Below are 14,763 nucleotides of genomic sequence, written 5' to 3'. Positions count from 1 at the left end.
AATGCAGGCAAAACAAACGTGTTAGCTTCTAATCCATTCGAAACTCATGATTTAGCTTCAAATCAATGCGATGTAGAAGGTTTACCTTCAAATCCATGCTTAACAAATGATTTAGCTTCAAATACTTGGGATATATATGATATAGCTTCAAATGCAGAAGAAACAAACGGGTTATCTTCAAATCCATGCCATGCACTTGATTTAGCTGAAAATCAATGCGATGTAGAAGGTTTACCTTCAAATCCATGCTTAACAAATGATTTAGCTTCAAATACTTGGGATATATATGATATAGCTTCAAATGCAGAAGAAACAAACGGGTTATCTTCAAATCCATGCCATGCACTTGATTTAGCTGAAAATCAATGCGATGTAGAAGGTTTAGCTTCAAATCCATGCGAAACAAATGATTTAGCATCAGATACTTGCGATATAAGTGATATAGCTTCAAATGCAGAAGACACAAACGAGTTATCTTCAAATCCATGCCATGCACTTGATTTACCTGAAAATCAATGCGATGTAGTAGGTTTAGCTTCAAATCCATGCGAAACAAATGATTTAGGTTCAGATACTTGCGGTATAAATGATACAGCTTCAAATGCAGACGAAACAAACGAGTTAGCTTCATATCTATGCGAAACACATGATTTAGCTTCAAATCAATGCGATGTAGAAGCTTTACCTTCAAATCCATGCTTAACAAATGATTTAGCTTCAAATACTTGCGATATAAATGATATAGCTTCAAATGCAGGCGAAACAAACGTGTTAGCTTGTAATTCATGCGAAACTCATGATTTAGCTTGAAATCAATGCGATGTAGAAGGTTTACCTTCAAATCCATGCTTAACAAATAATTTAGCTTCAAACACTTGGGATACAAGTGATATAGCTTCAAATGCAGACGATCAAACGAGTTAGCTTCAAAATCCATGCGATAAACTTGATTTAGCTTCAAATCAATGCGATGTAGAAGGATTAGCTTCAAATCCGTGCAACACAAATGATGTAGCTTCAAATACTTGCGATATAAATCATATAGCTTCAAATGCAGGAGAAACAAACGAGTTAGCTTCTAATCCATGCGAAACTCATGATTTAGCTTCAAATCATTGCGATGTAGGAGGTTTACCTTCAAATCCATGCTTAACAAATGATTTAGCTTCAAACACTTGGGATATAAGTGACATAGCTTCAAATGCAGACGATCAAACGAGTTAGCTTCATAATCCACGCGATAAATTTGATTTATCTTCAAATCAATGCGAAGTAGAAGGATGATCTTCAAATCCATGCAACACAAATGATTTAGCTTCAAATACTTGCGATATAAATGATATAGCTTCAAATGCAGGCGAAACAAACGAGTTAGCTTCTAATCCATGCGAAACTCATGATTTAGCTTCAAATCAATGCGATGTAGAAGGTTTACCTTCAAATCCATGCACAACAAATGATTTAGCTTCAGACACTTGAGATATAAGTGATATAGCTTCAAATGCAGACGATCAAACGAGTTAGCTTCAAGTCCACGCGAAACAAGTGATTTAGCTTCAGACACTTGCGATATAAGTGATATAGCTTCAAATGCAGAAGAAACAAACGAGTTATCTTCAAATCCATGCCATGCACTTGATTTAGCTGAAAATCAATGCGATGTAGAAGGTTCAGCTTCAAATCCATGCGAAACAAATGATTTAGCTTCCAACACTTGGGATATAAGTAATATAGCTTCAAATGCAGACGATCAACCAAGTTAGCTTCATAATCCACGCGATAAATTTGATTTAGCTTCAAATCAATGCGAAGTAGAAGGATGTGCTTCAAATCCATGCAACACAAATGATTTAGCTTCAAATACTTGCGATATAAATGATATAGCTTCAAATGCAGGCGAAACAAACGAGTTAGCTTCTAATCCATGCAAAACTCATGATTTAGCTTCAAATCAATGCGATGTAGAAGGTTTACCTTTAAATCCATGCTTAACAAATAATTTAGCTTCAAACACTTGGGATATAAGTGATATAGCTTCAAATACAGACGATCAAACGAGTTAGCTTCAAAATCCATGCGATAAACTTGATTTAGCTTCAAATCAATGCGAAGTAGAAGGATTAGCATCTAATCCGTGGAACACAAATGATTTAGCTTCAAATACTTGCGATATAAATGATATAGCTTCAAATGCAGGCGAAACAAACGAGTTAGCTTCTAATCCATGCGAAACTCATGATTTAGCTTCAAATCAATGCGATGTAGAAGGTTTACCTTTAAATCCATGCTTAACAAATAATTTAGCTTCAAACACTTGGGATATAAGTGATATAGCTTCAAATACAGACGGTCAAACGAGTTAGCTTCAAAATCCATGCGATAAACTTGATTTAGCTTCAAATCAATGCGATGTAGAAGGTTCACCTTCAAACCCATGCTTAGAAAATGATTTAGCTTCAAATACTTGGGATATAAGTGATATGGCATCAAATGCAGACGATCAAACGAGATAGCTTCAAAATCCATGCGATAAACTTGATTTAGCTTCAAATCAATGCGAAGTAGAAGGATTAGCATCTAATCCGTGGAACACAAATGATTTAGCTTCAAATACTTGCGATATAAATGATATAGCTTCAAATGCAGGCGAAACAAACGAGTTAGCTTCTAATCCATGCGAAACTCATGATTTAGCTTCAAATCAATGCGATGTAGAAGGTTTACCTTCAAATCCATGCTTAACAAATGATTTCGCTTCAAATACTTGCGATATAAATGATATAGCTTCAAATGCAGGCGAAACAAACGAGTTAGCTTCTAATCCATGCGAAACTCATGATTTAGCTTCAAATCAATGCGATGTAGAAGGTTTACCTTCAAATCCATGCTTAACAAATGATTTAGCTTCAAACACTTGGGATATAAGTGATATAGCTTCAAAGGAAGACGATCAAACGAGTTAGCTTCCCAATTCATGCGATAAACTTGATTTAGCTTCAAATCAATGCGAAGTAGAAGGATTGGTTTAAAATCCATGCAACACAAATGATTTAGCTTCAAATACTTGCGATATAATTGATATAGCTTCAAATGCAGGCGAAACAAACGAGTTAGCTTCTAATCCATGCGAAGCTCATGATTTAGCTTCAAATCAATGCGATGTAGAAGGTTTACCTTCAAATCCATGCTTAAAAAATTATTTAGCTTCAAACACTTGGGATATAAGTGATATGGCTTCAAATGCAGACGATCAAACGAGTTAGCTTCAAAATCCATGCGATAAACTTGATTTAGCTTCAAATCAATGCGATGTAGAAGGTTTACCTTCAAATCCATGCTTAACAAATGATTTAGCTTCAAATACTTGCGATATAAATGATATAGCTTCAAATGCTGTAGAAACAAACGAGTTATCTTCAAATCCATGCCATGCACTTGATTTAGCTGAAAATCAATGCGATGTAGAAGGTTTAGCTTGAAATCCATGCGAAACAAATGATTTAGCATCAGATACTTGCGATTTAAGTGATATAGCTTCAAATGCAGGCGAAACAAACGAGTTAGCATCTAATCCATGCGAAACTCATGATTTAGCTTCAAATCAATGCGATGTAGAAGGTTTACCTTCAAATCCATGCTTAACAAATAATTTAGCTTCAAACACTTGGGATATAAGTGATATAGCTTCAAATGCAGACGATCAAACGAGTTAGCTTCAAAATCCATGCGATAAACTTGATTTAGCTTCAAATCAATGCGAAGTAGAAGGATTAGCTTCAAATCCGTGCAACACAAATGATGTAGCTTCAAATACTTGCGATATAAATCATATAGCTTCAAATGCAGGCGAAACAAACGAGTTAGCTTCTAATCCATGCGAAACTCATGATTTAGCTTCAAATCAATGCGATGTAGAAGGTTTACCTTCAAATCCATGCTTAATAAATGATTTAGCTTCAAACACTTCGGATATAAGTGACTTAGCTTCAAATGCAGACGATCAAACGAGTTAGCTTCATAATCCACGCGATAAATTTGATTTAGCTTCAAATCGATGCGAAGTAGAAGGATGAGCTTCAAATCCATGCAACACAAATGATTTAGCTTCAAATACTAGCGATATAAATGATATAGCTTCAAATGCAGGCAAAACAAACGTGTTAGCTTCTAATCCATTCGAAACTCATGATTTAGCTTCAAATCAATGCGATGTAGAAGGTTTACCTTCAAATCCATGCTTAACAAATGATTTAGCTTCAAATACTTGGGATATATATGATATAGCTTCAAATGCAGAAGAAACAAACGGGTTATCTTCAAATCCATGCCATGCACTTGATTTAGCTGAAAATCAATGCGATGTAGAAGGTTTACCTTCAAATCCATGCTTAACAAATGATTTAGCTTCAAATACTTGGGATATATATGATATAGCTTCAAATGCAGAAGAAACAAACGGGTTATCTTCAAATCCATGCCATGCACTTGATTTAGCTGAAAATCAATGCGATGTAGAAGGTTTAGCTTCAAATCCATGCGAAACAAATGATTTAGCATCAGATACTTGCGATATAAGTGATATAGCTTCAAATGCAGAAGACACAAACGAGTTATCTTCAAATCCATGCCATGCACTTGATTTACCTGAAAATCAATGCGATGTAGTAGGTTTAGCTTCAAATCCATGCGAAACAAATGATTTAGGTTCAGATACTTGCGGTATAAATGATACAGCTTCAAATGCAGACGAAACAAACGAGTTAGCTTCATATCTATGCGAAACACATGATTTAGCTTCAAATCAATGCGATGTAGAAGCTTTACCTTCAAATCCATGCTTAACAAATGATTTAGCTTCAAATACTTGCGATATAAATGATATAGCTTCAAATGCAGGCGAAACAAACGTGTTAGCTTGTAATTCATGCGAAACTCATGATTTAGCTTCAAATCAATGCGATGTAGAAGGTTTACCTTCAAATCCATGCTTAACAAATAATTTAGCTTCAAACACTTGGGATACAAGTGATATAGCTTCAAATGCAGACGATCAAACGAGTTAGCTTCAAAATCCATGCGATAAACTTGATTTAGCTTCAAATCAATGCGATGTAGAAGGATTAGCTTCAAATCCGTGCAACACAAATGATGTAGCTTCAAATACTTGCGATATAAATCATATAGCTTCAAATGCAGGAGAAACAAACGAGTTAGCATCTAATCCATGCGAAACTCATGATTTAGCTTCAAATCATTGCGATGTAGAAGGTTTACCTTCAAATCCATGCTTAACAAATGATTTAGCTTCAAACACTTGGGATATAAGTGACATAGCTTCAAATGCAGACGATCAAACGAGTTAGCTTCATAATCCACGCGATAAATTTGATTTATCTTCAAATCAATGCGAAGTAGAAGGATGATCTTCAAATCCATGCAACACAAATGATTTAGCTTCAAATACTTGCGATATAAATGATATAGCTTCAAATGCAGGCGAAACAAACGAGTTAGCTTCTAATCCATGCGAAACTCATGATTTAGCTTCAAATCAATGCGATGTAGAAGGTTTACCTTCAAATCCATGCACAACAAATGATTTAGCTTCAGACACTGGAGATATAAGTGATATAGCTTCAAATGCAGACGATCAAACGAGTTAGCTTCAAGTCCACGCGAAACAAGTGATTTAGCTTCAGACACTTGCGATATAAGTGATATAGCTTCAAATGCAGAAGAAACAAACGAGTTATCTTCAAATCCATGCCATGCACTTGATTTAGCTGAAAATCAATGCGATGTAGAAGGTTCAGCTTCAAATCCATGCGAAACAAATGATTTAGCTTCCAACACTTGGGATATAAGTAATATAGCTTCAAATGCAGACGATCAACCAAGTTAGCTTCATAATCCACGCGATAAATTTGATTTAGCTTCAAATCAATGCGAAGTAGAAGGATGTGCTTCAAATCCATGCAACACAAATGATTTAGCTTCAAATACTTGCGATATAAATGATATAGCTTCAAATGCAGGCGAAACAAACGAGTTAGCTTCTAATCCATGCAAAACTCATGATTTAGCTTCAAATCAATGCGAAGTAGAAGGATGAGCTTCAAATCCATGCAACCCATTGACTTAGCTTCAAATACTTGCGATATAAATGATATAGCTTCAAATGCAGGCGAAGCAAACGCGTTAGCTTCTAATCCATGCGAAACTCATGATTTAGCTTCAAATCAATGCGATGTAGAAGGTTTACCTTTAAATCCATGCTTAACAAATAATTTAGCTTCAAACACTTGGGATATAAGTGATATAGCTTCAAATACAGACGGTCAAACGAGTTAGCTTCAAAATCCATGCGATAAACTTGATTTAGCTTCAAATCAATGCGATGTAGAAGGTTCACCTTCAAACCCATGCTTAGAAAATGATTTAGCTTCAAATACTTGGGATATAAGTGATATGGCATCAAATGCAGACGATCAAACGAGATAGCTTCAAAATCCATGCGATAAACTTGATTTAGCTTCAAATCAATGCGAAGTAGAAGGATTAGCATCTAATCCGTGGAACACAAATGATTTAGCTTCAAATACTTGCGATATAAATGATATAGCTTCAAATGCAGGCGAAACAAACGAGTTAGCTTCTAATCCATGCGAAACTCATGATTTAGCTTCAAATCAATGCGATGTAGAAGGTTTACCTTCAAATCCATGCTTAACAAATGATTTCGCTTCAAATACTTGCGATATAAATGATATAGCTTCAAATGCAGGCGAAACAAACGAGTTAGCTTCTAATCCATGCGAAACTCATGATTTAGCTTCAAATCAATGCGATGTAGAAGGTTTACCTTCAAATCCATGCTTAACAAATGATTTAGCTTCAAACACTTGGGATATAAGTGATATAGCTTCAAAGGAAGACGATCAAACGAGTTAGCTTCCCAATTCATGCGATAAACTTGATTTAGCTTCAAATCAATGCGAAGTAGAAGGATTGGTTTAAAATCCATGCAACACAAATGATTTAGCTTCAAATACTTGCGATATAATTGATATAGCTTCAAATGCAGGCGAAACAAACGAGTTAGCTTCTAATCCATGCGAAGCTCATGATTTAGCTTCAAATCAATGCGATGTAGAAGGTTTACCTTCAAATCCATGCTTAAAAAATTATTTAGCTTCAAACACTTGGGATATAAGTGATATGGCTTCAAATGCAGACGATCAAACGAGTTAGCTTCAAAATCCATGCGATAAACTTGATTTAGCTTCAAATCAATGCGATGTAGAAGGTTTACCTTCAAATCCATGCTTAACAAATGATTTAGCTTCAAATACTTGCGATATAAATTATATAGCTTCAAATGCAGGCGAAACAAACGTGTTAGCTTCTAATCCATGCGAAACTCATGATTTAGCTTCAAATCAGTACGATGTAGAAGGTTTACCTTCAAATCCATGCTTAACAAATGATTTAGCTTCAAACACTTGCGATATAAATGATATAGCTTCAAATGCAGGCGAAACAAACGTGTTAGCTTCTAATCCATGCGAAACACATGATTTAGCTTCAAATCAATGCTATGTAGAAGATTTACATTCAAATCTATGCTTAACAAATAATTTAGCTTCAAACACTTGGGATATAAGTGGTATAGCTTCAAATGCAGACGATCAAACGAGTTAGCTTCAAAATCCATGCGATAAACTTGATTTAGCTTCAAATCAATGCGAAGTAGATGGTTTACCTTCAAATCCATGCTTAACAAATGATTTAGCTTCAAATACTTGCGATATAAATGATATAGCTTCAAATGCAGGCGAAACAAACGAGTTAGTTTCTAATCCATGCGAAACTCATGATTTAGCTTCAAATCAATGCGGTGTAGAAGGTTTAAATTCAAATCCATGCTTAACAAATGATTTCGCTTCAAATACTTGCGATATAAATGATATAGCTTCAAATGCAGGCGAAACAATCGTGTTAGCTTCTAATCCATGCGAAACTCATGATTTAGCTTCAAATCAATGCGATGTAGAAGGTTTACCTTCAAATCCATGCTTAACAAATGATTTAGCTTCAAACACTTGGGATATAAGTGATATAGCTTCAAAGGAAGACGATCAAACGAGTTAGCTTCACAATTCATGCGATAAACTTGATTTAGCTTCAGATCAATGCGAAGTAGAAGGATTGGTTTAAAATCCATGCAACACAAATGATTTAGCTTCAAATACTTGCGATATAAATGATATAGCTTCAAATGCAGGCGAAACAAACGAGTTAGCTTCTAATCCATGCGAAACTCATGATTTAGCTTCAAATCAATGCGATATAGAAGGTTTACCTTCAAATCCATGCTTAACAAATGATTTAGCTTCAAACACTTGGGATATAAGTGATATAGCTTCAAAGGAAGACGATCAAACGAGTTAGCTTCACAATTCATGCGATAAACTTGATTTAGCTTCAAATCAATGCGAAGTAGAAGGATTGGTTTAAAATCCATGCAACACAAATGATTTAGCTTCAAATACTTGCGATGTAAATGATATAGCTTCAAATGCAGGCGAAGCAAACGAGTTAGCTTCTAATCCATGCGAAGCTCATGATTTAGCTTCAAATCAATGCGATGTAGAAGGTTTAACTTCAAATCCATGCTTAAAAAATGATTTAGCTTCAAGCACTTGGGATATAAGTGATATGGCTTCAAATGCAGACGATCAAACGAGTTAGCTTCAAAATCCATGCGATAAACTTGATTTAGCTTCAAATCAATGCGATGTAGAAGGTTCACCTTCAAACCCATGCTTAGAAAATGATTTAGCTTCAAATACTTGGGATATAAGTGATATGGCATCAAATGCAGACGATCAAACGAGATAGCTTCAAAATCCATGCGATAAACTTGATTTAGCTTCAAATCAATGCGAAGTAGAAGGATTAGCTTCAAATCCGTGGAACACAAATGATTTAGCTTCAAATACTTGCGATATAAATGATATAGCTTCAAATGCAGGCGAAACAAACGAGTTAGCTTCTAATCCATGCGAAACTCATGATTTAGCTTCAAATCAATGCGATATAGAAGGTTTACCTTCAAATCCATGCTTAACAAATGATTTAGCTTCAAACACTTGGGATATAAGTGATATAGCTTCAAAGGAAGACGATCAAACGAGTTAGCTTCACAATTCATGCGATAAACTTGATTTAGCTTCAAATCAATGCGATGTAGAAGGTTTACCTTCAAATCCATGCTTAAAAAATTATTTAGCTTCAAACACTTGGGATATAAGTGATATGGCTTCAAATGCAGACGATCAAACGAGTTAGCTTCAAAATCCATGCGATAAACTTGATTTAGCTTCAAATCAATGCGATGTAGAAGGTTTACCTTCAAATCCATGCTTAACAAATGATTTAGCTTCAAATACTTGCGATATAAATTATATAGCTTCAAATGCAGGCGAAACAAACGTGTTAGCTTCTAATCCATGCGAAACTCATGATTTAGCTTCAAATCAGTACGATGTAGAAGGTTTACCTTCAAATCCATGCTTAACAAATGATTTAGCTTCAAACACTTGCGATATAAATGATATAGCTTCAAATGCAGGCGAAACAAACGTGTTAGCTTCTAATCCATGCGAAACACATGATTTAGCTTCAAATCAATGCTATGTAGAAGATTTACATTCAAATCTATGCTTAACAAATAATTTAGCTTCAAACACTTGGGATATAAGTGGTATAGCTTCAAATGCAGACGATCAAACGAGTTAGCTTCAAAATCCATGCGATAAACTTGATTTAGCTTCAAATCAATGCGAAGTAGATGGTTTACCTTCAAATCCATGCTTAACAAATGATTTCGCTTCAAATACTTGCGATATAAATGATATAGCTTCAAATGCAGGCGAAACAATCGTGTTAGCTTCTAATCCATGCGAAACTCATGATTTAGCTTCAAATCAATGCGATGTAGAAGGTTTACCTTCAAATCCATGCTTAACAAATGATTTAGCTTCAAACACTTGGGATATAAGTGATATAGCTTCAAAGGAAGACGATCAAACGAGTTAGCTTCACAATTCATGCGATAAACTTGATTTAGCTTCAGATCAATGCGAAGTAGAAGGATTGGTTTAAAATCCATGCAACACAAATGATTTAGCTTCAAATACTTGCGATATAAATGATATAGCTTCAAATGCAGGCGAAACAAACGAGTTAGCTTCTAATCCATGCGAAACTCATGATTTAGCTTCAAATCAATGCGATATAGAAGGTTTACCTTCAAATCCATGCTTAACAAATGATTTAGCTTCAAACACTTGGGATATAAGTGATATAGCTTCAAAGGAAGACGATCAAACGAGTTAGCTTCACAATTCATGCGATAAACTTGATTTAGCTTCAAATCAATGCGAAGTAGAAGGATTGGTTTAAAATCCATGCAACACAAATGATTTAGCTTCAAATACTTGCGATGTAAATGATATAGCTTCAAATGCAGGCGAAGCAAACGAGTTAGCTTCTAATCCATGCGAAACTCATGATTTAGCTTCAAATCAATGCGATGTAGAAGGTTTAACTTCAAATCCATGCTTAAAAAATGATTTAGCTTCAAGCACTTGGGATATAAGTGATATGGCTTCAAATGCAGACGATCAAACGAGTTAGCTTCAAAATCCATGCGATAAACTTGATTTAGCTTCAAATCAATGCGATGTAGAAGGTTTACCATCAAATCCATGCTTAACAAATGAATTAGCTTCAAATACTTGCGATATAAATGATATAGCTTCAAATGCAGGCGAAAGAAACGTGTTAGCTTCTAATCCATGCGAAACTCATGATGTAGCTTCAAATCAATGCCATGTAGAAGGATTACCTTCAAATCCATGCTTAACAAATGATTTCGCTTCAAATACTTGCGATATAAATGATATAGCTTCAAATGCAGGCGAAACAAACGAGTTAGTTTCTAATCCATGCGAAACTCATGATTTAGCTTCAAATCAATGCGATGTAGAAGGTTTAAATTCAAATCCATGCTTAACAAATGATTTCGCTTCAAATACTTGCGATATAAATGATATAGCTTCAAATGCAGGCGAAACAATCGTGTTAGCTTCTAATCCATGCGAAACTCATGATTTAGCTTCAAATCAATGCGATGTAGAAGGTTTACCTTCAAATCCATGCTTAACAAATGATTTAGCTTCAAACACTTGGCATATAAGTGATATAGCTTCAAATGCAGACGATCAAACAAGTTAGCTTCAAAATCCATGCGATAAACTTGATTTAGCTTCAAATCAATGCGAAGTAGAAGGATTAGCTTCAAATCCGAGAAACACAAATGATTTAGCTTCAAATACTTGCGATATAAATGATATAGCTTCAAATGCAGGCGAAACAAACGAGTTAGTTTCTAATCCATGCGAAACTCATGATTTAGCTTCAAATCAATGCGGTGTAGAAGGTTTAAATTCAAATCCATGCTTAACAAATGATTTCGCTTCAAATACTTGCGATATAAATGATATAGCTTCAAATGCAGGCGAAACAATCGTGTTAGCTTCTAATCCATGCGAAACTCATGATTTAGCTTCAAATCAATGCGATGTAGAAGGTTTACCTTCAAATCCATGCTTAACAAATGATTTAGCTTCAAACACTTGGGATATAAGTGATATAGCTTCAAAGGAAGACGATCAAACGAGTTAGCTTCACAATTCATGCGATAAACTTGATTTAGCTTCAGATCAATGCGAAGTAGAAGGATTGGTTTAAAATCCATGCAACACAAATGATTTAGCTTCAAATACTTGCGATATAAATGATATAGCTTCAAATGCAGGCGAAACAAACGAGTTAGCTTCTAATCCATGCGAAACTCATGATTTAGCTTCAAATCAATGCGATATAGAAGGTTTACCTTCAAATCCATGCTTAACAAATGATTTAGCTTCAAACACTTGGGATATAAGTGATATAGCTTCAAAGGAAGACGATCAAACGAGTTAGCTTCACAATTCATGCGATAAACTTGATTTAGCTTCAAATCAATGCGAAGTAGAAGGATTGGTTTAAAATCCATGCAACACAAATGATTTAGCTTCAAATACTTGCGATGTAAATGATATAGCTTCAAATGCAGGCGAAGCAAACGAGTTAGCTTCTAATCCATGCGAAGCTCATGATTTAGCTTCAAATCAATGCGATGTAGAAGGTTTAACTTCAAATCCATGCTTAAAAAATGATTTAGCTTCAAGCACTTGGGATATAAGTGATATGGCTTCAAATGCAGACGATCAAACGAGTTAGCTTCAAAATCCATGCGATAAACTTGATTTAGCTTCAAATCAATGCGATGTAGAAGGTTCACCTTCAAACCCATGCTTAGAAAATGATTTAGCTTCAAATACTTGGGATATAAGTGATATGGCATCAAATGCAGACGATCAAACGAGATAGCTTCAAAATCCATGCGATAAACTTGATTTAGCTTCAAATCAATGCGAAGTAGAAGGATTAGCTTCAAATCCGTGGAACACAAATGATTTAGCTTCAAATACTTGCGATATAAATGATATAGCTTCAAATGCAGGCGAAACAAACGAGTTAGCTTCTAATCCATGCGAAACTCATGATTTAGCTTCAAATCAATGCGATATAGAAGGTTTACCTTCAAATCCATGCTTAACAAATGATTTAGCTTCAAACACTTGGGATATAAGTGATATAGCTTCAAAGGAAGACGATCAAACGAGTTAGCTTCACAATTCATGCGATAAACTTGATTTAGCTTCAAATCAATGCGAAGTAGAAGGATTGGTTTAAAATCCATGCAACACAAATGATTTAGCTTCAAATACTTGCGATATAATTGATATAGCTTCAAATGCAGGCGAAACAAACGAGTTAGCTTCTAATCCATGCGAAGCTCATGATTTAGCTTCAAATCAATGCGATGTAGAAGGTTTACCTTCAAATCCATGCTTAAAAAATTATTTAGCTTCAAACACTTGGGATATAAGTGATATGGCTTCAAATGCAGACGATCAAACGAGTTAGCTTCAAAATCCATGCGATAAACTTGATTTAGCTTCAAATCAATGCGATGTAGAAGGTTTACCTTCAAATCCATGCTTAACAAATGATTTAGCTTCAAATACTTGCGATATAAATTATATAGCTTCAAATGCAGGCGAAACAAACGTGTTAGCTTCTAATCCATGCGAAACTCATGATTTAGCTTCAAATCAGTACGATGTAGAAGGTTTACCTTCAAATCCATGCTTAACAAATGATTTAGCTTCAAACACTTGCGATATAAATGATATAGCTTCAAATGCAGGCGAAACAAACGTGTTAGCTTCTAATCCATGCGAAACACATGATTTAGCTTCAAATCAATGCTATGTAGAAGATTTACATTCAAATCTATGCTTAACAAATAATTTAGCTTCAAACACTTGGGATATAAGTGGTATAGCTTCAAATGCAGACGATCAAACGAGTTAGCTTCAAAATCCATGCGATAAACTTGATTTAGCTTCAAATCAATGCGAAGTAGATGGTTTACCTTCAAATCCATGCTTAACAAATGATTTAGCTTCAAATACTTGCGATATAAATGATATAGCTTCAAATGCAGGCGAAACAAACGAGTTAGTTTCTAATCCATGCGAAACTCATGATTTAGCTTCAAATCAATGCGATGTAGAAGGTTTAAATTCAAATCCATGCTTAACAAATGATTTCGCTTCAAATACTTGCGATATAAATGATATAGCTTCAAATGCAGGCGAAACAATCGTGTTAGCTTCTAATCCATGCGAAACTCATGATTTAGCTTCAAATCAATGCGATGTAGAAGGTTTACCTTCAAATCCATGCTTAACAAATGATTTAGCTTCAAACACTTGGGATATAAGTGATATAGCTTCAAAGGAAGACGATCAAACGAGTTAGCTTCACAATTCATGCGATAAACTTGATTTAGCTTCAGATCAATGCGAAGTAGAAGGATTGGTTTAAAATCCATGCAACACAAATGATTTAGCTTCAAATACTTGCGATATAAATGATATAGCTTCAAATGCAGGCGAAACAAACGAGTTAGCTTCTAATCCATGCGAAACTCATGATTTAGCTTCAAATCAATGCGATATAGAAGGTTTACCTTCAAATCCATGCTTAACAAATGATTTAGCTTCAAACACTTGGGATATAAGTGATATAACTTCAAAGGAAGACGATGAAACGAGTTAGCTTCACAATTCATGCGATAAACTTGATTTAGCTTCAAATCAATGCGAAGTAGAAGGATTGGTTTAAAATCCATGCAACACAAATGATTTAGCTTCAAATACTTGCGATGTAAATGATATAGCTTCAAATGCAGGCGAAGCAAACGAGTTAGCTTCTAATCCATGCGAAACTCATGATTTAGCTTCAAATCAATGCGATGTAGAAGGTTTAACTTCAAATCCATGCTTAAAAAATGATTTAGCTTCAAGCACTTGGGATATAAGTGATATGGCTTCAAATGCAGACGATCAAACGAGTTAGCTTCAAAATCCATGCGATAAACTTGATTTAGCTTCAAATCAATGCGATGTAGAAGGTTTACCATCAAATCCATGCTTAACAAATGAATTAGCTTCAAATACTTGCGATATAAATGATATAGCTTCAAATGCAGGCGAAAGAAACGTGTTAGCTTCTAATCCA

This window comes from Megalopta genalis, unplaced genomic scaffold, assembly GCF_051020955.1.
Source record: "Megalopta genalis isolate 19385.01 unplaced genomic scaffold, iyMegGena1_principal scaffold0020, whole genome shotgun sequence".
Classification (NCBI taxonomy): domain Eukaryota; kingdom Metazoa; phylum Arthropoda; class Insecta; order Hymenoptera; family Halictidae; genus Megalopta; species Megalopta genalis.
Note: the sequence above shows the minus strand (reverse complement) of the source record.